This window comes from Salmo salar, chromosome 21 (genome assembly GCF_965601325.2).
Source record: "Salmo salar chromosome 21, fSalSal1, whole genome shotgun sequence".
Lineage (NCBI taxonomy): Eukaryota > Metazoa > Chordata > Actinopteri > Salmoniformes > Salmonidae > Salmo > Salmo salar.
In genome coordinates this window covers 12319573-12344384 of record NC_138311.1, presented here as the reverse complement: position 1 = coordinate 12344384, position 24812 = coordinate 12319573, and the positions used below count along the sequence as shown (strand labels likewise).

At 42.6% G+C, this 24812-nt stretch overlaps 1 protein-coding gene across 2 annotated transcripts in view; it reads left to right on the top strand.

The window, feature by feature from the left end:
* Window positions 1–24812, top strand: part of adarb1b (adenosine deaminase RNA specific B1b) — a 190697-nt gene that overhangs the window by 57818 nt on the left and 108067 nt on the right. For both annotated transcript variants that reach the window (XM_045704425.2, XM_014164287.3), the window contains exon 2: window positions 12136–12216. The gene's annotated coding sequence lies outside the window, so the exon portion shown is untranslated. The remainder of the gene's footprint in view (window positions 1–12135; window positions 12217–24812) is intronic.

The following is a 24812-nucleotide window of genomic DNA, read 5'->3' as shown; positions in this document are numbered from 1 at the left end:
ACAGGTGGTAGTGCACTTGTCACGTAACCTGCTCTATTCGGTTCATGTGACCAATAACATTTGATTTGACTTGACACACACACATACAAACACAAACAAGCGCGCACACACCCCGCTGGCCACGGGGGAGCTACAACTTGGATGTTTACGGTTAAATCAGTCAGAAGAACAAGAAGCTTTTAATGCAGCGCTCCTCTTCACTCCCCTTTTAATGAGTGGCCATGACTCATAATCTATAGTGTGTACTTACCCTGAGGGCTAATCAGCCTGATGAGCGGTCGGTGTGTGTGTGTCAGGTGTATGTTGAGCATCATGACTGTCGTATGGTTGACTGTTATTGTTGTGATGTGGATCTTTTCCTCTCTGGCTGTCTCTAATGCTTGTCCTTTTACAGTAATGTAAAGTGTTTGTCTTTTACATCACACCGTGCCTATGGGGGTACCACAGGGTTCAATTCTCGGGCCGACTCTTTTCTCTGTATATATCAACGATGTCGCTCTTGCTGCGGGTGATTCCCTGATCCACCTCTACGCAGACAACACCATTCTGTATACATCTGACCCTTCTTTGGACACTGTGTTAACTTCTATGGGCTAGGTGGAACGTTTTTTGTCAACGTTTATGATGACGTTTTTCATCCGGCCGTGAAAATACTGCCCCCTAGCCCAGACAGGTTAACCTGTTATAGATAGGGGGCAGTATTTTCACGGCCGGATAAAAAACGTACCCGATTTAATCTGATTATTACTCCTGCCCAGAAACTAGAATATGCATATAATTATTAGCTTTGGATAGAAAACACTCCAAAGTTTCTAAAACTGTTTGAATGGTGTCTGTGAGTATAACAGAACTCATTTGGCAGGCCAAAACCTGAGAAGATTCTGTACAGGAAGTGCCCTCTCTGACCATTCCTTGGGCTTCTTGACTCTCTTTATTGAAAACTGAGGATCTCTGCTGTAACGTGACACAACCTACGGCTCCCATAGGCTCTCAGAAGGCGGGAAAAAGCTGAATGATGTCTTTGCAGCCCCTGGCTGAAAAACATTTGCGCATTTTGATAGTGGTCGATCTGAGAACCATGAGACTGAGGCGCGTGCACGAGCCGACCCCATGTTTTTATTATTTCGTCTTTGAACGAAAACAACGACTCCCGGTCGGAATATTATCGCTTTTTTACGAGACAAATAGCATCAAAATTGATTTTAAACAGCGGTTGACATGCTTCGAAGTACGGTAATGGAATATTTAGAAAGTTTTTGTCACGAAACCCGTCGGGCGCGTAACCCTTCGTCACCCTTGGATAGTGTCTTGAACACACGAACAAAACGCCGCTATTTGGATATAACTATGGATTATTTTGAACCAAACCAACATTTGTTATTGAAGTAGAAATCCTGGGAGTGCATTCTGACGAAGAACAACAAAGGTAATCCAATTTTTCTTATAGTAAATCTGAGTTTGGTGAGGGTCAAACTTGGTGGGTGTCAAAATAGCTAGCCTGTGATGGCGAGCTATCTACTCAGAATATTGCGAAATGTGCTTTCACCGAAAAGCTATTTTAAAATCGGACACCTCGATTGCATAAAGGAGTTCTGTATCTATAATTCTTAAAATAATTGTAATGTTTTTTTGTGAACGTTTATAGTGAGTAATTTAGTAAATTCACCGGAAGTGTTCGGTGGGAATGCTAGTTCTGAACGTCACATGCTAATGTAAAAAGCTGGTTTTTGATATAAATATGAACTTGATTGAACAAAACATGCATGTATTGTATAACATAATGTCCTAGGGTTGTCATCTGATGAAGATCATCAAAGGTTTGTGCTGCATTTAGCTGTGGTTTTGTTTTTTGTGACATTATATACTAGCTTGAAAAATGGGTGTCTGATTATTTCTGGCTGGGTACTCTGCTGACATAATCTAATGTTTTGCTTTCGCTGTAAAGCCTTTTTGAAATCGGACAGTATGGTTAGATAAAGGAGAGTCTTGTCTTTAAAATGGTGTAAAATAGTCATATGTTTGAAAAATTTAAGTTTTGGGATTTTTGAGGAATTTGTAATTCGCGCCACGCCTATCATTGGATATTGGAGCAGGTGTTCTGCTAGCGGAACGTCTAGATGTAAGAGGTTAACAAACCTCCAAACAAGCTTCAATGCCATACAACACTCCTTCCGTGGCCTCCAATTGCTCTTAAACGCTAGTAAAACTAAATGCTTGCTGCTTGCTTTTCAACCGTTTGCTGCCCGCACCCGCCCGCTCGACTAGCATCACTACGCTGGACGGTTCCGACTTAGAATATGTGGACAACTACAAATACTTAGGTGTCTGGCTAGACTGTAAACTCTCCTTCCAGACTCATATTAAACATCTCCAATCCAAAATTAAATCTAGAATCGGCTTCCTATTTCGCAACAAAGCCTCCTTCACTCACGCCGCCAAACATACCCTCGTAAAACTGACTATCCTACCGATCCTCGACTTCGGCGATGTCATCTTCAAAATAATCTCCAACACTCTACTCTGCAAACTGGATGCAGTCTATCACAGAGCCATCCGTTTTGTCACCAAAGCCCCATACACCACCCACCACTGCGACCTGTATGCTCTCGTCGGCTGGCCCTCGCTACATATTCGTCGCCAGACCCACTGGCTCCAGGTCATCTATAAGTCTTTGCTAGGTAAAGCTCCGCCTTATCTCAGCTCACTGGTCACTATAACAACACTCACCCGTGGCACACGCTTCAGCAGGTATATCTCACTGGTCATCCCCAAAGCCAACACTTCCTTTGGCCGCCTTTCCTTCCAGTTCTCTGCTGCCAATGACTGGAACGAATTGTAAAAAATCGCTGAAGCTGGAGACTTATATTTCCCTCACTAACTTTGAACATCAGCTATATGAGCAGCTATCCGATCGCTGCAGCTGTACATAGCCCATCTGTAAATTGCCCATCCAATCTGCCTACCTCATCCCCATATTGTTTTATTTACTTTTCTGCTCTTTTGCACAGCAGTATTTCTATTTGCACATCATCATCTGCACATCTATCACTCCAGTGTGAATTTGCTGAATTTGAATTACTTAGCTCCTATGGCCTATGTATTGCCTTACCTCCTCATGCCATTTGCACACACTGTATATAGACTTTATTTTTTTCTATTGTGTTATTGACTGTACGCTTGTTTATTCCATGTGTAACTCTGTTGTTGTTTGTGTCGCACTGCTTTGCTTTATCTTCGCCAGGTCGCAGTTATAAATGAGAACTTATTCTCAACTTGGCTACCTGGTTAAATAAAGGTGATTAAAAAAATAAATGAAATCTACAGTGCCCTCAGAAAGCACTCCCACCTCTTTCCTTTTTCCACATTTTGTTGTTACATTTTTTGTCAACGATCAACACAAAATGCTCTAATGTCACAAAGTGGAAGAAAAATTCAAACATTTGTAAAACTTTTATGAAAAATAAAAAATATCTTGATTAGATATGTATTCAATACAGCTAGAATCACATTTGGCAGCGATTACAGCTGGGAGTCTTTCTGGGTAAGTCTCTAAGAGCTTTGCACACCTGGTTTGTACAATATTTGCACATTTTATATTTAAATTTCTTCCAGCTCTTTCCGTTCGGTTCTTGGTCATTGCTAGACAGCCATTTTCAATTCTTGGCATAGCTTTTCAAGCCGATTTAAGTCCAAACTGTAACTAGGCCACTCAGGAACATTCAATGTCATCTTGGTAAGCAACTCCAGTGTATATTTGGCCTTGTGTTTTAGGTTATTGGCCTGCTGAAAGGTGAATATGTCTACCAGTGTCTGTTGGAAAGCAGACTGAACCACGTTTTCCTATAGGATTTTTGCCTGTGATTAGCTCTATTTTTGTTTCTTTTTATCATAAAAAACTCCCTAGTCCTTGCCGATGACAAGCATACCCATAACATGATGCAGCCACCACCATGCTTGAAAATATGAAGAGTGATACTCAGTGACGTGTTGTGTTGGATTTGCCCCAAACATAACGCTTTTTTTGGCAGTTTTACTTTAGTGCCTTATTACTAACAGGATGCATTGGAATATTTTTATTATGTACAGGCTTCCTTCATTCTTTTCACTCTGTCAATTCGGTTAGTACTGTGAAGTAACTACAATGTTGTTGATACACCCTAAGTTTTTTCCTATCACAGCCATTCAATTCTGGAACTGTTTTAAAGTCACTATTGGCCTCATGGTGATATCCATACTCCTTACTCACCGGCAACTGAGTTAGGCAGGACTATTCGAAAAGGGACACAAGCAATTTTTTGCTGAATGTTAAATAGAACAGCCAATAGAACTTACAGGTAGTTTGAAAGAAGAGCAAACACGCAGTGGCAGTAGGCTATAGCTGTTACAGTATTTATTCAGACCCATAACTATTCAATCTTTGTGAAGAGAAGTGAAAGCCTTCTGCATCTAATTCCAGTCCTATATCATTCAAGGATGTCATTCAAACAAATTATGAAAGGAATGAAGCAACAATAGAGAGAGGGAAAGAGGAGGAAGGCTAATAACATTAGGGGTAATATTATGAAAGGTATATATGCGTCAGCCTACTATTTATACGAATAGGCCTTATTATATTTCACAATTAAAATCAAATTCGCAAGTCTATACTTGTGACTTTATTGGCTGCATGTGCTGCACCAGAATCACATGTTCTCTTCTGCTTTATCACGGTTTGAGTGATGTGCGTAATTCCAGTCCATATAATACAGTATAGTAATACAGTTCACACTCAAAGATTTTACCTACAGGAGCTAGTTTCATTTATTTACCCAAGAGAGCATATAGCTGGCTACATCTATGGGCTTTTGTTTTTCTGTCGTGCGTAATGTTCTGTAGCCTATATCGTATATGTATTGGATAACGGCACAATCATTTGGGCTTTATTAGGCTTGTGCTCATTAAATGTCGTTAATGTAAATGTATTTGATGTGGCTTGTCAGGCTCCGGTGGCATCAGCTTTTCTTTTCTGCTGATCAAAGCTCTAATCAAATCCAGACGTATTAATGTGCTTTATAATGCTTTTGAATGTCTCTTCCGGTTTTGCCAGCAAATACCAGGTTACCCAGGAGAAAAATGATTTATTCCCGGGATGGAACATTTTGCAAAATTACCGGGAAAATATTCAGCCCTAATCTTCACCCCACTAGTAACTTCAGATAGTCATACATCATAATATAGTAGCCTATATTCTGTTCCACACACAGGAAATACATGGTAGAATTCATTTGCTAGCTTAAAAATGGTGGTCTGTTTTGGTCTCCAAGATTATCATGCGGAGGCTCTCTTTTTCAATATGAGTTAAGGTTTTATTAAATTCTGGTTATGCAATATGAATGTTACAGATTGACAATATGCATTCCTCTCGTGTTCTGGCCTATGTTGGGCTTGGTGTTGCAGTGAAACCCCTCCCCCACCCACTCTTAAAGGGGCGGCTGGGAGGTGACAGACAAGGTTATTTATGATAGAGATAGAAATAGGAGGGAGAGAAGGTGAAATTAGAGGGAAATTACTAGTCAGTACATACACACGCACACGCGCACACACACACACACACACACACAGCTAATTACCTCTCCATCTGCTTGTCCCTCCTGGATGTTTTTAATAATTCCCACCAATCAAAAATAAGCAAATGAGATGTCCTTTGTTTGCACCCCTCCTGTGTCCTGACAAGGCATAGTGATCTGGTTTAATATGCTCCATACTTTTTGAGATAACTTGGTTTGAATAAAATATACAAATACAACTTTGTCTCCTATGGTAAATGCCCAAGTGTCCTCTTAGTGTCAGTATGTGCTCAGATAATGGCAATGTAGTCCTGTGATTGGAGTTTCTGTTCTCTTCTTCTGCGCCGTTATTGGCTCTTGGTGATCTAGCAGGTGTGAGGCCTCCATCATCACCACTTAGGACCATGAGGCTCGGTTCTGTTCCAAAATGGAGACGACACAAGAGAGGATTTAGCACTAGCGACACTCTATTAAACATCAAGCATCACATGAAGCTTCAACCACTGAAGCATGAAACGATTATCGTAGATCATCAATCACCATCATCTAGCCAATCCGTTTGAGCCCCAGAAATAAGCCAGTTATATTCATATTTCTTCAAAGTGATCTCGAGGTAGCTCTCTTGGCTCAGGGAATTCAGGTCTCTTGCTAGTTAGCAGGTTATTGATTTGAAGCAGCCTTCTATTAGGAGAATGTCTCATCCACCCGCATTGTACTGAGAGACTGAGGCTGAAGCGCAGGCTGACAAAATGTCCTTGACAGTGCAAATCCTACTATGGCAGAGATAAACATGATTAAAGAAAGCCTCCCACAAGAATTGCGTCCCACATTAATAGGTTCCCACTAGAATACAAAACGTATACAGGTTAAAATTCCAATATAACAGCCCTAATTGAAAAATAGTCATTGTGTTAGAAATTACGTTCCTGCATTTTCCTGCATCCTACATGTTCCTGCATTCAAATGTGTATTAATCTCCTGAATACATTATGGAATTTAACCTTGTCTTGTTGATCATTTTCCTTTTAATTTACTTTTTTTTTCTTATTGGTACATAACCAGTGTTGTGTTCATTCAATGTTCTAGCGATGCCTATGCTCTTGCTCTTCTTTGCCATTTTCCTCCTTGGTCGTTCCACCCGTTTCACAGCCCTCTTTGAATGAGCGGGAGGCCTGGCCTGTGTATGCCCTGGCTAGTCATTAATAATGAATTGTGTTGGGTCTGTTTGAGAGATAATGATGGTAGTGATTGGAGACGGGTGTCCTTAGAACCCCGCGGGTGGGATTATCACACACTGTCAGTCATTTCCACTGCTAAGCCAATAGGAGCTCTCTTGACGGAGGAGCAGAGCACTTTCACTGGGTGAGATTGACAGTGTGCAGCCTTTATATGCCCCAATTCAGGATATTTGCAGTTGTAGTATAAACATTGGCGCTAGCTTTTCAGTCTAGCGGTATGTCCAGTTGACTTTGAATTTTAAGAGGCTTTGTCTGAGCAACAGGAATCCGGCCTAAAGTTCTGGCAGACTCAGGGAAGGGGGTTAATTAAATGTACGTGTCGAAACTATTCTGATCAGTCTCCCGCTCCACTAACAACTACACTTGGCGCTTGAACAACCCTTGTCACTGCATACTTCTCAAACGAAGCAGTTGGGAAATGTGCAAATGTCATGCTTTACAATTGAAGCAGCTTGTCTGAACATTACACTCTAAACTGGCTGCTTCCAGTCTTTGGCTATCACCGTTTGGCTTCCCACAATGGACTTGGAGGCTTTAGTTATCATCATTTCCATTAAAGGACCCATGAGCAGCAACGTGTTAATTTTTCAACCATTTTCCATCTTAAAAATTAGGCAGAAGTAAAGGATTTGATTTCTGGTCAAACAGATGGAAGTGTATCTTAGAAAACGTCTACCAGATAAAGTCTTACGGTATTAGAAATACATCAAAACACAATAAAGCAAAAAGAGGTTTGTAGAATTTTTTGCAAATGTATAAATAAAACAAACAACTGAAATATCACATTTATATAAGTACGCAGACCCTCAGTACTTTGTTGAAGCACCTTTGACAGCGATGACAGCTTTGAAGGTAGGCCTTGAAATACATCCACAGATACACCTCCAATTCACTCCGATGATGTCAATTAGCCTATCAGAAGCTTCTAAAGCCATGACATCATTTTCTGGAATTTTCCAAGCTGTTTGAAGGGACAGTCAACTTAGTGTATGTAAACTCCTGACCCAGTGGAATTGTGATACAGTGAAATAATCTCTCTGTAAACAATTGTTGTAAAAATGACTTGTGTCATGCACAAAGTAGATGTCCTAACTGACTTGCCAAAACTATAGTTTGTTAACAAGAAATCTGTGGAGTGGTTATGTATGTAAACCTAAGTGTATGTAAACTTAAGACTTCAACTGTAGACAGGTGTGTGCCTTTCCAAATCATATCCAATCAATTTAATTTACCACAGATGGACTCCAATCAAGTTGTAGAAACATCTCAACGATGATCAATGGAAGCAGGATGCACCTGCGCTCAATTTCAAGTCTCATAGCAAAGGGTCTGAAAACGTATGTAAATAAGGTATTTCTGTGTTTTATATTTAATACATTTGCAAAAGATTCTAAGAACCTGTTTTTGCTTTGTCATTATGGGGGTATTGTGTGTAGATTGATGAGGGGAAATGAGGCTGTAATGTAACAAAATGTGGAAAAAGGGAAGGGCTCTGAATACTTTCTGAATGCAATGTACTTTGAAAAAGTAGTTCACTACATCTAAAGTACTTTGGAAAATGATCATATGTAAATCTGAAATGTCAGACTACAAATTGCAAGAACATTTAACAGAATATGTAATTTGGTCTATTAAATACCTAAACAATGGTTCATGTGAGAATTAGGCTGGTCTGATGCTGAAAAATAAAGGACACGATTGCCTTTCAGTCAGTTGAGATGTTGGCAGCAGTCTCTCCCTCTGACTGCATCAAGGTGGAATTTTGCTCCCGTGTCACAAGATAGCTAGCCTGGTTACCGGTCTGGATCTGTATTTAACATCACTACATTGTTGCCTTGTTAAGAAAATACTAACTTTTCAATCAGAATCTAATTGTCACCCAGGCTACAGAACAGTCTAATCGCCTCGAGTCTGTGGGAGATTCTGCGCTATCACTAAGTGCTGTTGCCATCGTTGACCTTGGGTGTCAGAATGCACCTCACTCTATAGAGTTTCCCCATTCATTTATCTCCCTCCCTGTAACATCTTCATTGGATGCCTTTATCCATTTGACAAGCTCCCTCTTGACTAGACAGGAACACCCCGTCATAGGTATCACCCACAGACGACCCCTAGTCAACAAGCTCCTCTCCCCCCTTTCCCCTCTCGAACCCGCTCTTTTGTCAGCCGCCTTTGACAAAACAGACCTGAAACTTGAGCCGTTGTAATGGATGCTTCCGCCTGGCTGCCAAGCCCTTGTTTCTCTTTTGTCTGGCCCTTTTTTTGTGCACCGGGCTCTACGGCGACCATCAACGTTTTCCCGAGAAGGGGCAGAGAGACATGAAAAATGAAGTGATTACAAAGCTGCTCTCTGCCGCATTGAGTCAGAAAATAAGAGCATTGTGTCAGTTATTTCTCAATTTCCTCCCGCCTTTGTCCCAGTGGATGGATTATGACTTGCCCAGGCTTTTCTCTAATGGTTATTATGCATCAAGTCGAACTGGGCCATTCATCAAAAATTATTGGTTTCATGAATTTGTATTCCGATAAATGTGGCCAATTACAGTAGCTTGGATACATGTTGAGAAGATGAACGCTGTAATTGAGAGTTGGAGGCTGTGTGTGTGTGTGTGTGTGTGTGTGTGTGTGTGTGTGTGTGTGTGTGTGTGTGTGTGTGTGTGTGTGTGTGTGTGTGTGTGTGTGTGTGTGTGTGTGTGTGTGTGTGTGTGTGTGTGTGTGTGTGTGTGTGTGTGTGTGTTGAGTGGGGATGGTTGTATAGGCCTACCCAGTGTTTCCCCACCACTGCTAAATTGCTGCAACCACCCCCCAAAAAATGTATACACAAATAATATATATTTCTTCCGGGACGCACTTTTAAATGGATAGTTGTTAGCTCAATGACTGGAAGTCTATGGGAACAGCTAGCATGCCATGTCAATGCTAGTAGCAATGCACCCCCTGCTACCGCTGCGACCACTGCTGCTCCCTAGGGGTACACTGGGCTTACCTATAAATGTTTGTGACAATGCCGACATGAATATGCAGATGAGCATTATCATACCCCATAGGGAGTAGAATTTACAAGTGTACTGCGTGTGCAGTGTGTTTGTGTGAGTGCTTGAGAGTGGATATTTCTGTCACAATCAGCAGTGGGATACGATGCCTAATTTAACCTCACAGTCCCTGTCTTGCGTATGTTCTAGTGTGTGTGTGTGTGTGTGTGTGTGTGTGTGTGTGTGTGTGTGGGGGGATATGATAACGTGTGATGTGGAAGCGTCTGGGGAGTTGCTTAATTTAACTGTAGTGTCACTAGTTCCCCGCTCGTTGAATGACAGGACATGCTGCTCTATTTCTAGAATGTGTTTTTAAGCCAGGATGATGTCATCCTATGTATTTGCCATCCTCTGTAGCATTCCCTCCACTTTTCCCTCTGTTATTATGAATGGAGTTACGAAGCAAAGACATCCGGGGCAGGGCTGCCCAGGGCCATAAATCCAATAAAACAACATTCTAAAACTTCATAACGGATTACCATAACCATGCAGTGAGTTATAATATGTCTTGAATGACATTACCACTAATGACATGATACCTGTCATACCATGCAGTGTCGGGTTGTTGCGATTTACCATGATGCCAATGTCACAACCTTATTACGCCCAGAAAATGGCTCATGACAAACCACAGGATATCGACCAAACTTTCAAGCTCGCCATGATCTTACGAGCACAGTGACCTGATGAAGATCCATGTGGCATCCAATCAAGTTGCCAATGTCCGGAGCATCTTCTGCTGTGCTGGCATCACTCCCCTCACACCGAGGACGCGGGTTTGTCCACCACAAGCAGACGGGGCGGTGCGATAAGGCAGGAAGAGCACCTTGGTGAGGGCCTTGGTATGCCGAGGCCCTTCTCCATCTCCTCCACACACACTTGGGCCGTGATAAGACGCGGTGGATGGAAAGTGGCTGCTTCAGACACGTCGTGCAGCTGTCATATGGACTGCACCACTCATCCCACCCTAGCCTCATTTTGGTCGGCTGAGCAGCTCACTTAAGTGCGGCACGGTGCTTTTCTTATCTCTTTCTTCTCCCAGCTAAATGGGAATCATTTTGCTCGTGGATTCACTTTTTGATTGAGCTCAGTCCCCGTCGTTGCTACATAACCAAGTGCTAGCAAGCAGCAGTATTTGCGTTCATTTGCATTTTATGAACACTGTACTGAAGTAATGTTCCTGTCGTTCTATTTGTGTCACCGTTACGTCCGCTTCCATGACATATTGCGTACTTTGAGCCGAATCGTCTACTCGAATACGGTGCCAAGTGAAAGTCTACACACCTCTTTCACAGTTGTCACATTTTACATTGTATTTTTTTCATCCAGATCTACACAAAGTGAAAGAAAAAGTAACCCCCACACCCTCACCAACTCTGCACAACTCTTAGGGCAACATGTATCCATTGTTTCTGCCAAAATTGCTCAAGCTCAGTACATTTGGTTGGGAATCATTGATGGGTAGCAATATTCAAACCTTGTCTCAGATTTGTAAGCAGATTTAAAGTCAGAACTGAGACTGGACCCCTCTGGAACACTCAACACCTCTTGGAAAGCCATTCTTGAGTGTCGTTTGGTATTACAATTTCTGTAATTGTCTCACTGAAGAATAAAACTCTATCTCAGGGTTAGGTATCCAGAAGATTGATGCAGATGTTCCTCTAACGTTTTACCTGGGCTTTGCTCCTTTCATATTTATTTTGATCCTGACAAACTACCCAGTCCCTGCTGGTGACACGCATAGCCATGACGTGATACTGCCCAGTGCCACCACAGTACAGAGGGTTTCACTCCTGTATCATGGGGCATCAAACAACAGACTGACATTCCGGTTGGCATGCCGAAGCTCGTCTCCTATGCCCATCTCGCCACCTGCCCTGGCATTGCCTTACGGCACTGGTTGCTTTCAGATCAAGTCCCTACTTGATTGTGATTTGTTCAGATGCCAAGTATCCAATGTACTCATAGCCCTATTCATAAGGAGCCATCTTGTCCCTGCTTGGTTTCCAACCACTCCCCTGTTTCAGGTACTTTCCAGTCTCCCTGGGCGTTATGAATATGGACCACCACACATGTTTGGCAGACAATCATTTTGTGGTGTCTTGAACTTTTGGTTGTTGGTGGTCTTGCGTTTCACACTGCTGGAGTGGGGGGTCAGAGCATCTGGGCATGTGGATACTTCTCACTTGGCATGGGTGTTTGTGAAATTCAGACACTTCCTGTAAGGCTCAGGATTGTTTTATCTAGCTTTACTGACATCTCAGTTTTACAGGAAGAACAGTGTCATTATAATACTCATACTGATATTCTCTCTTTCAGGCATGAGCTCTGACGCCTGTTCGTAGGACCTTGAAACTTCATCAAAGATCTGCATCACTCCGCTGACTGCCCAGAGCCACGGTAAGTTGAATAGAGTGTAGTTCACTTCACAAACCTTATATAGCTCCAAGTGCATGGTGGAAAACTCTATAGAGTTTTCCACCATGAAACTCTAGCACACAGCTATTCTTGAATATTCTTGAATACTCCACAAACAATTCAGACTAGTTGGACTGTTTATTGGTGAAGGTCGCTGTGACTGCTCCAAGGCTGCCCTGTGAAGGCTGTTTGTCTTCAGACATTGCGGGATTTAGATTTCTTTGAATGCTCAAATTGTCGACCCTGACCCAGCTCGTGCCTGAGACATGACTTTAAGCTTGCAGATCGCTTGGAGAATCTGCAGATTATATCAATCTGCAAATAATGTGTGACTGTAACTGCTAGGGTTTTGCTCAGTATAAGACCCGGGCTGCAGTGGCTCTTTCCGGGCCTTTGAGTGACATGGCTTGACATTGACAACAAGAGGACCAACAATCGTCTCTCTTTCACTCTGCAACAGGACCCAGCCCCTTCAACAATTAAACCCATTAATATGTAAAAAGGCAGACAATATGAATATCATATCCCTATGTTAGGTTACACAAAGGCTTTCCTAAGGCTGCCTTAGTGAAGGTAACACTATAGCCCAACACAGGGGTTGCGTTACCAATGCCTGATACTTAAATAATGAAGGGTGTCCATTAGGGCTGTCCCTGCCCCCAAAAAATGTTGGCTGAAATTTTAAAACATGTATTTTTCCATATATAGACGCACCCTATGTGTTTGAATAAAATCAATTATATGCACTGAGCTTGTCTGATGCTTTAAGCGCACTGTTTGCTAAAAGTAATTAAGACACAAATTACTCAAGAGGGAGCCCGATGGCCATGCTGTGTTAAAAAAAAATGACAGCGAGTTCCTGTGTGACTGGCGCACATAGTCTCTCTCTCCTCCCTGCTGCACCGAACAGGCACCACAGCACAGCAAGTCTTTATCGAGCTGTCTGTGCTGAAGCTGCAACATAATTACAGTCATTTAGTTTCTTACTTGTATCTTCTGTTACCGAAATACCTAATTTGTTTAGGAAAAACAATCCCTATTCCCTCAACCCTTGCTCTCTTTGTGAAACATGTATGCAAGCCTATTATAATCACACCAATAAATTGGTTATAACCTACTCCGTAACACGTGACGGCAAAAAGGATGCGGAGGATGTGAAAAATAAACGCCAAACGGGTGAATGTTTACTGGTTGCTTAGGAGGGAAAGGGGAAGTCAGATCTGTGGAAGACGTCTGACTTAGTTGTGGAAACTACTGGAGGTCAATAAAAAGGAGGGTACAGGAGCAAGCTTTGCATTAATATTTTGTGCCAAACAGACTCTGTTTACTTTTTTCATTTTTATTATAACAATTTGGAACAGTATAAAAAACACTAAATAAATTATAAATGTACCAGAGAGTCTGTTCTAACTCAAAAATATATATAAAGCCTTTATTACAGCAAAGACTAAATTAACAGTGCAGCCATTCGTGAATTGCAGTTTATTTATTGCATAGGCTAATTATCCAAAGCTCCCTTTCTTATTTCATTTGAAAACTAAAATGCTTGGTTGCATTTCAAAGCATGCTGTGTGAGGAATGATTGATTGATCGATACAGTGGCCTATATATTGAAATATATATATTGAAATATAGGCCCAAGTAAGTTACGGTCTCAAAAATAAACAGGACGCACACTATAGGCCTTCAGCTCGATGGTGGCTATACAAGGCTACAACTATAAGAAGCCATATAGCGATAATGACATGACGTATTATAATGATGATCATAATAACAATTGTAATAATAACAATACGAAGGAGATCAAGAAAAAGGAGGGTATAAGAGCGAGAGCTGCGTGCATTATTATGTTTGACAAACAGGTGCTGTCTGTTAGATGACAATAAAAATGTTCTGCCCGTTTGGAACAGTGTGACCAACACTAAGTAAATCACAAGTAATACCAGAGAGTCCGTTCTAACACTTTTTTACAGCCTTTATTACAGCATAGCGAAGATTAAAAATGGAATTTGTGAAATTGCTTTAGCCGACATTTTTTAGGTTGCGTGAGGCTTGGTGCTCAATGAATCATCAGCGAAAGCATAACATTAGATTATGTTAGGACAGCGCCGAGACAAGAAAAACCACACAGCCATTTTCCAAGCAAGGAGAGGCGTCACAAAAACCAGAAATACAGCTAAAATTAATCACTAACCTTTGATGATCTTCATCAGATGGCACTCATAGGACTTCATGTTACACAATACATGTATGTTTTGCTCGATAAAGTTCATATTTATATCCAAAAACCCCATTTTACATTGGCGTGTAATGTTCAGAAATGTTTTGCCTCCCAAAACTTCCAGTGAATGAGCACATCAATTTACAGAAATACTCATCATAAACGTTGATAAAATATTCAACAGTTATTCAAAGAATTATTGATGCACTTCTCCTTAATGCAACCGCTGTGTCAGATTTCAAAAAAGCTTTACGGCGAAAGATACCCGCCATTTTGGAGTCAACTAAAATCAGCAATAGCATTATAAATATTCACTTACCTTTGATGATCTTCATCAGAATGCACTCCCAGGAATCCCATTTCAACAATAAATGTTTGTTTTGTTTGATAAAGTCCATCATTTATGTCCAAATACCTCCTTTTTGTTCGCGCGTGTAGTCCACTACTCCAAATGCAGGTGCTGTGCGCAAAATGTCATGACGAAAAGTAAAAAAAAAAGTTATATTTACGTTTGTAGAAACATGCCAAATTATGTTTACAATCAATCCTTAGGGTCTTTTTATCATAAATCTTCGATAATATTCCAACCGGATAATAGCGTATTCATTACAGAGGAAAAAGAAGGAACGGCGCGCCTGTGTGACGGCGCAGTAAACAACTCCTTGGCCTCAGTCAGTCCACTTTTTGAGTCAGCTCTTATTCTCTCCCCAGTCACAGTAGAATATGAAACAACGTTCTAAAGACTGTTGATATCTACCTTAGGAAGTGCAAAATGAACCCTAAGTCACTGTATACTGTATAGGCAATCACTTGAAAAACTGCAAACCTCAGATTTCCACACTTCCTGGTTGGATTTTTCTCAGGTTTTTGCCTGCCATATGAGTTCTCTTATACTCACAGACATCATTCAAACAGTTTTAGAAACTTCAGAGTGTTTTCTATCCAAATCTACTAATAATATGCACATCCAACCTTCTGAGCCTGAGTAGCAGGCAGTTTACTACGGGCACGCCTTTTATCCGGATGTCAAAATACTGCCCCCTACACTAGAGAAATTAAACAAACAATTAAACTGGCAACAGAAACAGGATCTGTTTTTATTTCTGTAGATATATATATATCTGGGTGATTTACAAAGCCAGGCGCGTGATTTATATATATGGGTGATTTACAAAGCCAGGCACGTTTAACAGTTAGGCTATTGATTATAGACCTAATTAAGTTGAGGTTTCCTCTCCTCACTTTTCTTAGACAATCAAGGCTGTTTCCTCGTCTCTACGCTCCGCTGCTGCCTCTGCGACCGCTGTCCATCCCGGGAAAAAAAGCGCATTTGTTATAAAATAATATCATATTTATTAGTGTTGCACCGTTATTTTTACATAATATAACCATTTATATTTTATTAGCACATGTCTTAGTGCCAGTAATGGCCTCCGCAATGGATTAGTCCACTGAGACAGGCACGACTCAGACAGGTGTCTTGTGCCGCATAAAAAATATATATTTGCGACTGCTCGGCTAAAGAATCTCAAGTCGACCAACAGCCTATTGACCAAACAATTGACCAGTCGACTAAATGGGGTCAACCCTAATGTCCATATGACCGGCGCAACTATGAGCTCCGTATCATAAAACGCCAGTGTGCGTTATACCAAATGATGGTAACCTGCGTCATCCGGTGTTCTCGGCTTAGAGAAACAGAAGAGTCATTTTGATATTTTCTCTCAGGTCTTAGAGGATAACAGTTCCGGCTCTACCCAGTTTCTATTTTTGGAATGCTCAACTAGCAGGGGGCCCGGATTCATATTTTTCTCCCCCTGGTGGAAATCCAAACCCTATTAGGTTGATTAGGATTGGTTGATTAGGGCTGTAAGTTTAGCTATTATCAAGATGAGAATTATTGTCTTTTCCCTCCTGTTTTTTTTCTCTCCATGGAATAGGTTCTCTGCTTAGTATTTCCTTGTCTAACCTTCCAAAGCACAGATGTCTACTACAGGCCGAGGTGTCGTTGATGCCTGGTGACATTTGGCACCCTCCTCTCTCCACTCTTTGTCTCAGCATTGTGCTGCGAGGGAGGAACTGTCCAGAGAGGAGGAACTTGGGCTCTGAGACGTCTGCGCTCTCTCTGGGGGAGAGCGGAGTGCTGACTGAACACCCAGTCCGTTCAGCAGCTCCCGGGGCGGTGGCTGTGGCACGGGCGGCGGTGCATGGTAGTGTTCAGGTGACGGTGTTAAGCTGGCAGCGTTAAGGGGCAGAGATTGTCATTCTTTTGTATTGTCCTGTGGCAAATCTCCCTCAGCCCCCTCAGGAGCTCTGCTGCCTGGAAACCTGTGCGATCTCTCTCTCTCTGTCGTGGCCTCTTTTCTTCCATTCTCTCTCTCGCTCACCTATCTCCACTGGCAGATATAGGCACATATACAGACAGACGTCGGGGCCATGCTGAATTCCATTAGTGGCGACTCATGATTTTTAGAGAAATTGTCTGGGAGGGGTGTGTGATGGTCACACTGCTTATGTTCATCTTGGCAGGGAAAGGGCCAGTGGTGTCCTTTCTCCGTCTCTCCCTGTCGCCCCCCCCCCCCCCCCCCATTCACCTCCATTACAGTAATGAGTCTTTACTGCAGCATCGGCAAAACAGTTGTAACACACCGGGTTAGTCAACACAGTGAGTCAATGAGTCCCGCCACAGGCAAGCACAGCAAGCTGGGACAGTGCACAGGATGCTGGCAAATGCTGACGGAGGCGCTGTAGTGGCATGTAGTCATAGTAGACTAGGTGGACAGAGAGCGAGACAGGTGTATAAGCAAGCAAGCAAGCAGGCAGACAGACAGGCAGGCGTATAGACGGACCGAGACCGTCCTACAAGATTAAGTCGCGGTCCAGCTATTTCTATGCATACAGTTTGTATGTGTATGCCTGTGCATACTGGCCCAGTCAGTACTCTCCCCAGGTGTGCACTGACGGATGGCGAGGAAGATGAAAATTGCGAGGCAATTCTTCATGGGACCGCTTCTCTTGATTTAAATGAGTTGTATTTCCCCCCCCACTGCAGAGAGAACATTTTTTTGATGAATTAATCTTCACAAGATGTCTTGCAGTGCGCGGGCGGTGATATTTCATTTATGACAACGGTAAAGATTGTTGTTCATTTGTAGGCAGCCTGCTGGGGGAATCGTTAGAACGGAGACCCGTCTCACCTTGGGCTCTGTTCACTCTGCTTAGGTTTTGAACAGCAGGAAGGTGTGTGTGTGTGTGGGTGTGTGTGTGTGTCCATGCTTTCATATGACACATTCATTCATTTTCACAGCTCTCTTGCTCACTCACTCACTCACTCACTCACTCACACCCACCTTGCTAACTCACACACTCCCTCTCTATTCCAGCCAGGCATTTTATCAGACCAAATGCAGCCATTTTCCGCTACATATGTTTTCAGTTTCTCTTAAGTGGAGAGGAAGAGCAGGATAAGGCCCATTGACTCAGACTCATGTAAAAGCTTTGCCTTGCGAACACTTTAGGCCTCTGCTTCGTCTTCGTATTTGGCTTTGGTCAACTGCAGTCACGTGGGGAGAGTTAGAGTGTGGGGATCCATTTCAAAGGGAAAATAGGATTGGATACCATCTTTTAGGTCTTTGCTTCGGAGATGTTTGTTAGATTGTTATTGCGGTGCTTGATTTCCGAATCTTACCGGCGTACAATTATCATACCGCCCGAACATAACCTTCCCTGATATTGTAATGGTGCGAGGTATGATATTTGTGTGTCTAACTTTCGCACTCATCACTATTCACGTTTCATTCCGGGTTCTCCATAATCATGGGAGCGTCCACATTAATGTAAAACAGTTTAGAAAGAAATGATATTGTCATTTACAGTAAAAGGGACTCCAAAATGACAAAATACATGATTTACCATTCATTTCTTTTGGGGAAACAAAATAATCTGAAACGCAACCAAAACACATAGCAAATGCATCCAACGAGTCTGTAGGGTCACAGCCTTGATGTAGTCGTTGCGTGCTGTTAACATCTTGGGGCTAGGTGGGACGCTAGCGTGCCACCCGTGGTGCACTCCATCAACAGCAGGTGCATTTCAAGAGCGGCAAATTTGAATCCAAATAAATGTCAAAATTCAAATTTTTCAAAAATACAACTATGTTACACCATTTGAAAGATAAACATCTCCTTAATCTAACCACGTTTTACGATTTCAAAAAGGTTTTACGGCGAAAGCATAAATTTAGAGTATGTTAGGACAGTACATTTACAAGAGTTGTGTGTAATGTTTTGTCAAGTCAAAGACAGGGTCACCAAAACCATAAAACCAGCTAAAATGATGCACTAACCTTTTACAATCTCCATCAGATGACACTCCTAGGACATTATGTTAGACAATGCATGCATTTTTAGTTCTATCAAGTTGATATTTATATACAAAAACAGCGTTTTACTATGGCATTGATGTTGAGGAAATCGTTTCCCTCCAATAACCGGCAGTCAAGTCAGCGTCACAAATTAAATAATTAAAATTAGAAAACATTGGTAAAATATTATATTGTCATTTAAAGAATTATAGATTTACATCTTTTGAACGCAATCAACTTGCCAGATTTAAAAATAACCTTACTGGGAAATCACACTTTGCAATAATCTGAGCACTGTGCCCAGAAAAATACGCGTTGCGATACAGACTAGACGTCATGTTGGGGAGATCTAAAATCGAAAATACTATGTAAATAATCCATTACCTTTGATTCTCTTCATCAGATGTCACTTCCAGGTATCACAGGTCCATAACGAATGTAGTTTTGTTCAAAAAAGCTCATCATTTATGTCCAAAAATCTCCGTCTCGTTAGCACATGATGTAAGCCAGCCGGACTTCTCGTCATGAACGAGGGGAAAAAATATATTTCCGTTCGTTCAAACATGTCAAACGTTGTATAGCATAAATCATTAGGGCCTTTTTTAACCAGAACATGAATAATATTCAAGGTGGACGAATGCATAGTCTTTTATAACGTATTGGAACGAGGGTACCCAACATGAAGTAGCGCGCCAGGTGTCTAATGGGACATCACCGTTCCATGGCTCTTGTTCGGTCAGATCTCCCTCCAGAAGACTCAAAACACTTTGTAAAGGCTGGTGACATCTAGTGGAAGCAATAGGAAGTGCCAAAATATTCCTAAACCCCTGTGTTTTTCAATGGGATAGGTTTAAAGTCAATACAACACATCAGGTATCCACTTCCTGTCAGAAAATGTCTCAGGGTTTTGCCTGCCAAATGAGTTCTGTTATACTCACAGACACCATTCAAACAGTTTTGGAAACTTTAGAGTGTTTTCTATCCATATATAATAAGTATATGCATATTCTAGTTACTGGGTAGGATTAGTAACCAGATTAAATCGGGTACATTTTTTTTATCCAGACGTGCAAATGCTGCCCCCTAGACCCAACAGGTTAATATGAGACCAAATACTTTTTACACTTTTTACTACTTTAATACACATAATAAGTGAATTTGTCCAAATAATTTTGGTCACTTCAAATGGGGAGGCTATACACAAAAAGTGCTGTAATTTCTAAACGGTTCACTCGATATGGGTGGAAATACCCTCAAATCAAACCTGACAGTCTGCACTTTAATCATAGTCATTGTTTCATTTCAAATCCAAAGTGCTGGAGTTCAAAAAATGTGTCACTATCCCAATACTTTTGGAGCTCACTGTATATGTGTAGTATTTTTGTTGTCTCTTTCCAGTATATAACTCTTATTTTGGAAGTCCGGGGAGCAGGTAGCTGCCTAATGGTGGCCATTCAGCAGCCTGATAGTCTAGAGGTAGAAGCTATTGGCCAGTCCGACATTTTTTGTTTGTTGTTGCCATGATTCTCCTATACTGCCCGCGTCTGAGTGATGGAAGCGAGGAGAACAGGCCGTGGCTCTGGTGGCTGAGGTCCTTAATGATCTTCTTGGCCTTCCAGCGACGTCTGGTGTTGTAGGTGTCCTGGAGGGCAGGCTGTGAGCACCCAATGGTGCAATCGGCTACACGTACCACCCTCTGTAGCACCATGCGGTCAGCGGCGGTGAAGTTGCCGTACCAGGCTGTGATTCAGCCCGACAGTATGCTCTCGATGGTGCTCCTGTAGAACACTGTGAGGGCCCTCGAGGACAGGCAGAATTTCTTCTGCATCCAGAGGTTGAAAAGTCGCTGTTGTGCCTTCATCGTGTCCGTGTGAATTGACAATTTTAGCTCCTTGGAGATGTGTACGCAAAGGGACTTGAAGTTTTTCACCGTCTCCATGGCGTTCTGTTGATGAGGATGGGTGCGTGCCCAGCCTAGTTCATCCTGAAGTCCACAATCAGCTGCTTTGTGTTGCAGACATTGAGGGAGAGGTTGTTTAACTGGCCATCAGAGTGGCTACCTCCTCTCTATAGGCCGTTTTGTCGTTGTTGGTAATGAGGCCTACTACTGTTGTGTCATCAGCGGACATGATGATGGAGTTGGAAAACCTGTGTGTATACAGGGAATACACGAGGGGACTGAGGACACACCCTTGTGGGGCCCCCATGTTGAGGATCAGTGTGGAGGAGGTAATGTACCTTTCAAAGCACTTTATGATGACAGAAGTGAGTGCTACGGGTCGTTAGTCATTCAGTTCACTTACTTTCCCTTTCTTGGGCACAGGGGTTGATTGTGGACATCTTGAAGCAGGTGGGGATAACGGCCTGAGCTAGAGAGAGAGAGAAGATGTCAGAAAACATAACAGCTAGCTGGTCTGCACATGCTCGGAGGGCGCTGCTAGGGATGCTGTTTGGGCGGCAGCCTTGCGACGGTTAACACACTTGAAGGACTTACATTCGCCCTCCGTGGAGACCGTAAGCACATAGCCCTTGTTGTCTTCTAGGGCTCTCCTAGGCAGCTCAGAGTTGTTATGCTCGAAACATGAGGAAAGGGTGTCTAGGTCGTCCAGTAAGGTGGCGTAGGTGTCCGCGACGTGACTGGCTTTCATTTTGTAATCCGTGATCGTTAAAAAGCCCATGCCACATACGCCTCGTGTCCATCCCGCTGAATTGCTCCTCCATTTTGCCCCTATACTTATGGACCCCAGGAAGAGTAGCAGCTGCATGTCCAGTAACTAATGGGGATCCTCATAAACTACACTGAACTTGAAAAGCATCACAAGGGACATGTACAGACGCGCGCGCGCGCGCACACACACACACACACACTTTTCAAGAAGAAGCTCAGGTGGCTGTGAGTGTAGCTGGCTGCCGGGTTCAATGCTCTGTGGCTGATCACATTCCAGCTGGGACTAGCACAACACCCCATGTGTTAGTAACGTATGCGTCTCTGTGTGTGCCGGTGCGTGTTCACGCGAGGGCCTCGTGTCAGTACGCCTACAGTGTGCTGTAATATCATGTGTGTTTGTCATGCTGCCTGTGTCCGTGAATAGTGGCAAATGTGTAAAGTGTGTGTGTGCATGCCTGTGTGCCAGCGTGTGTAGATCGTGTGTAACCAGATCTGTGTGAGAGGGCATACCTCTTGCTAGGGGGTCCGAGCACACGGCTAGCCAGCCTGCCACTCCTGCCTCTGGCACCCCACAGACTGGCAGCTCCAGACCACTTTGTCAGCCCCATCCCCCTGTCTTTCTCTCCCGCCCTCTTCCCATCCCATGCCTAGTCAGTTGTCCAACTGAATGTATTCAACTGAAATGTGTCTTCCACATTTAACCCAACCCCACTGAATCCATCCCCCTCCCTCATTCTCTCCTTCTCCACCTCCTACAGTCTCTTCTTCCCCCTCTCGCCACCCTGGTTGTGATTGTGGTCTAAGGCTGGCTGACTCAGACCTTCACGTGCACACACACACACACACACACACACACACACACTGAAAACAGGGGCCTGTGGCCGAATCACATGCAGAGCACAACACAGAGCACACGGCTCCTCAATAGCCTGCAGTAGTTCATAGTGATTTGACCGTAGCCCCTATGTTTATAAGCGTAGATACCGAGGTCATTCACATCAAAAATACGATGTTTTTTTTTTAGGTTGCTTAGGTATGTCAGAATTGCTGACCAGTTCACCCAGCTTTCTCTCTCTTCCCTCACTCTTTCTATTTTCCCCTTCCCTTTTTGTCTTTCTGCTCTCTGCTTATTACTGTAAAACCGCACTGGGAGACGGCGTCAATAACGTTGGTGCTGAAGTACATTATCGGACAGCTGACGCAAATATCAATATCGTGTGTTTAGCCCTTGGTGTTTGGCCCAGAGGACTGTTTGTGTTTCCCTTCGCTCGTCAAATCCACTCAACTCGTTAACCTCTCTAGGGTAGGGGACAGTATTTGCACGGCCGGATAAAAAACGTACCCGATTTAATCTGGTTATTACTACTGCCCAGAAACTAGAATATGCATATAATTGTTTGATTTGGATAGAAAACACCCTAAAGTTTCTAAAACTGTTTGAATGGTGTCTGTGAGTATAACAGAAGTCATATTGCAGACAAAAACCTGAAGATTCCAAACAGGAAGTGCCCTCTCTGACCATTTCTTGGCCTTCTACACTCTCTTTATTGAAAACTGAGGATCTCTGCTGTAACGTGACACTTCCTACGGCTCCCATAGGCTCCCAGAAGGCGGCAGAACGTTGAATGATGATTTTGCAGGCCATGGCTGAAAAACAGTAGCGCATTTGGTAAGTGGTCGATCTGAGAACAATGAGACTGGCGCACGCGTGCACGTGAAGAGTCCATTTTAGATTTTTTTGTCTTTGAACGAAAACAGGGTTTCCCGGTCGGAACATTATCGTTTTTTTACGAGAAAAATCGCATAAAAATTGATTTTAAACAGCGTTTGACATGCTTCGAAGTACGGTAATGGAATATTTAGAATTTTTCTGTCACGATACGCGCCGGCGCGTCACCCTTCGTTACCCTTCGGATAATGTCTTGAACGCACAAACAAAACAGAGGATATTTGAACATAACTATGGATTATTTTGAACCAAACCAACATTTGTTATTGAAGTAGAAGTCCTGGGAGTGCATTCTGACGAAGAACAGCAAAGGTAATCCAATTTTTCTTATAGTAAATCTGAGTTTGGTGAGTGCCAAACTTGGTGGGTGTCAAAATAGCTAGCCCGTGATGGCGAGCTATCTACTCAGAATATTGCAAAATGTGCTTTTGCCGAAAAGCTATTTTAAAATCGGACATAGCGATTGCATAAAGGAGTTCTGTATCTATAATTCTTAAAATAATTGTTATGTTTTTTGTGAACGTTTATCGTGAGTAATTTAGTAAATTCACCGGAAGTTTGCAGTGGGTATGCTAGTTCTGAACGTCACATGCTAATGTAAAAAGCTGGTTTTTGATATAAATATGAACTTGATTGAACAAAACATGCATGTATTGTATAACATAATGTCCTAGGAGTGTCATCTGATGAAGATCATCAAAGGTTAGTGCTGCATTTAGCTGTGGTTTGGGTTTATGTGACATTATATGCTAGCTTGAAAAATGGGTGTCTGATTATTTCTGGCTGGGTACTCTGCTGACATAATCTAATGTTTTTCTTTCGTTGTAAAGCCTTTTTGAAATCGGACAGTGTGGTTAGATTAACGAGAGTCTTGTCTTTAAAATGGTGTAAAATAGTCATATGCTTGAGAAATTGAAGTAATAGCATTTCTAAGGTATTTGAATATCGCGCCACGGGATTCCACTGGCTGTTGAGTAGGTGGGACGATTTCGTCCCACATACCCTAGAGAGGTTAACTCGTTCCACAGGTTAGCCACGGTGGCTCCAGTGGATCGAATGGGAGAATTATGTAATGTTTTGTTGTTGTCTTGTCTTGCTCCTCAAAGCAGTTTTCATGAGTGGTAGATGTTGATATAGATTTTGATATAGACCCCCTCTTTATTTTGATCAGAATAGATTGAAACAGATCTAGCAAAACACTCTCTCAATCACGGTCTCTCTCTCCCTGACACACACAGGGCGTGGGCTGTTTATGACACACACACACACACACACAGATGAGAGGGGACAAGGAAGACGTTGTGATTCAACATGTGGAGGCCGCATTTCGTCAGAGCTGAACTCATAATTCTGTCGCTTCAAATAGATTAACAACACTACACACACACACACCTTCCCCCGGCACCACTGCTGTGCTAAATCAAATCAGATTGCCACGCCACACGTTTGTTTGTTTGTGTGTCTGTAATCAAAATGTGCTCCACAGAGAATGAAGAGCAAATCATTTTACACCCACCCTCTCCCTTCTCCTCCCTCTCTCCCCAACCAGGGGAGTACAGCGGGATTTTTATCATTCTTCACAATCAGATTACATGTT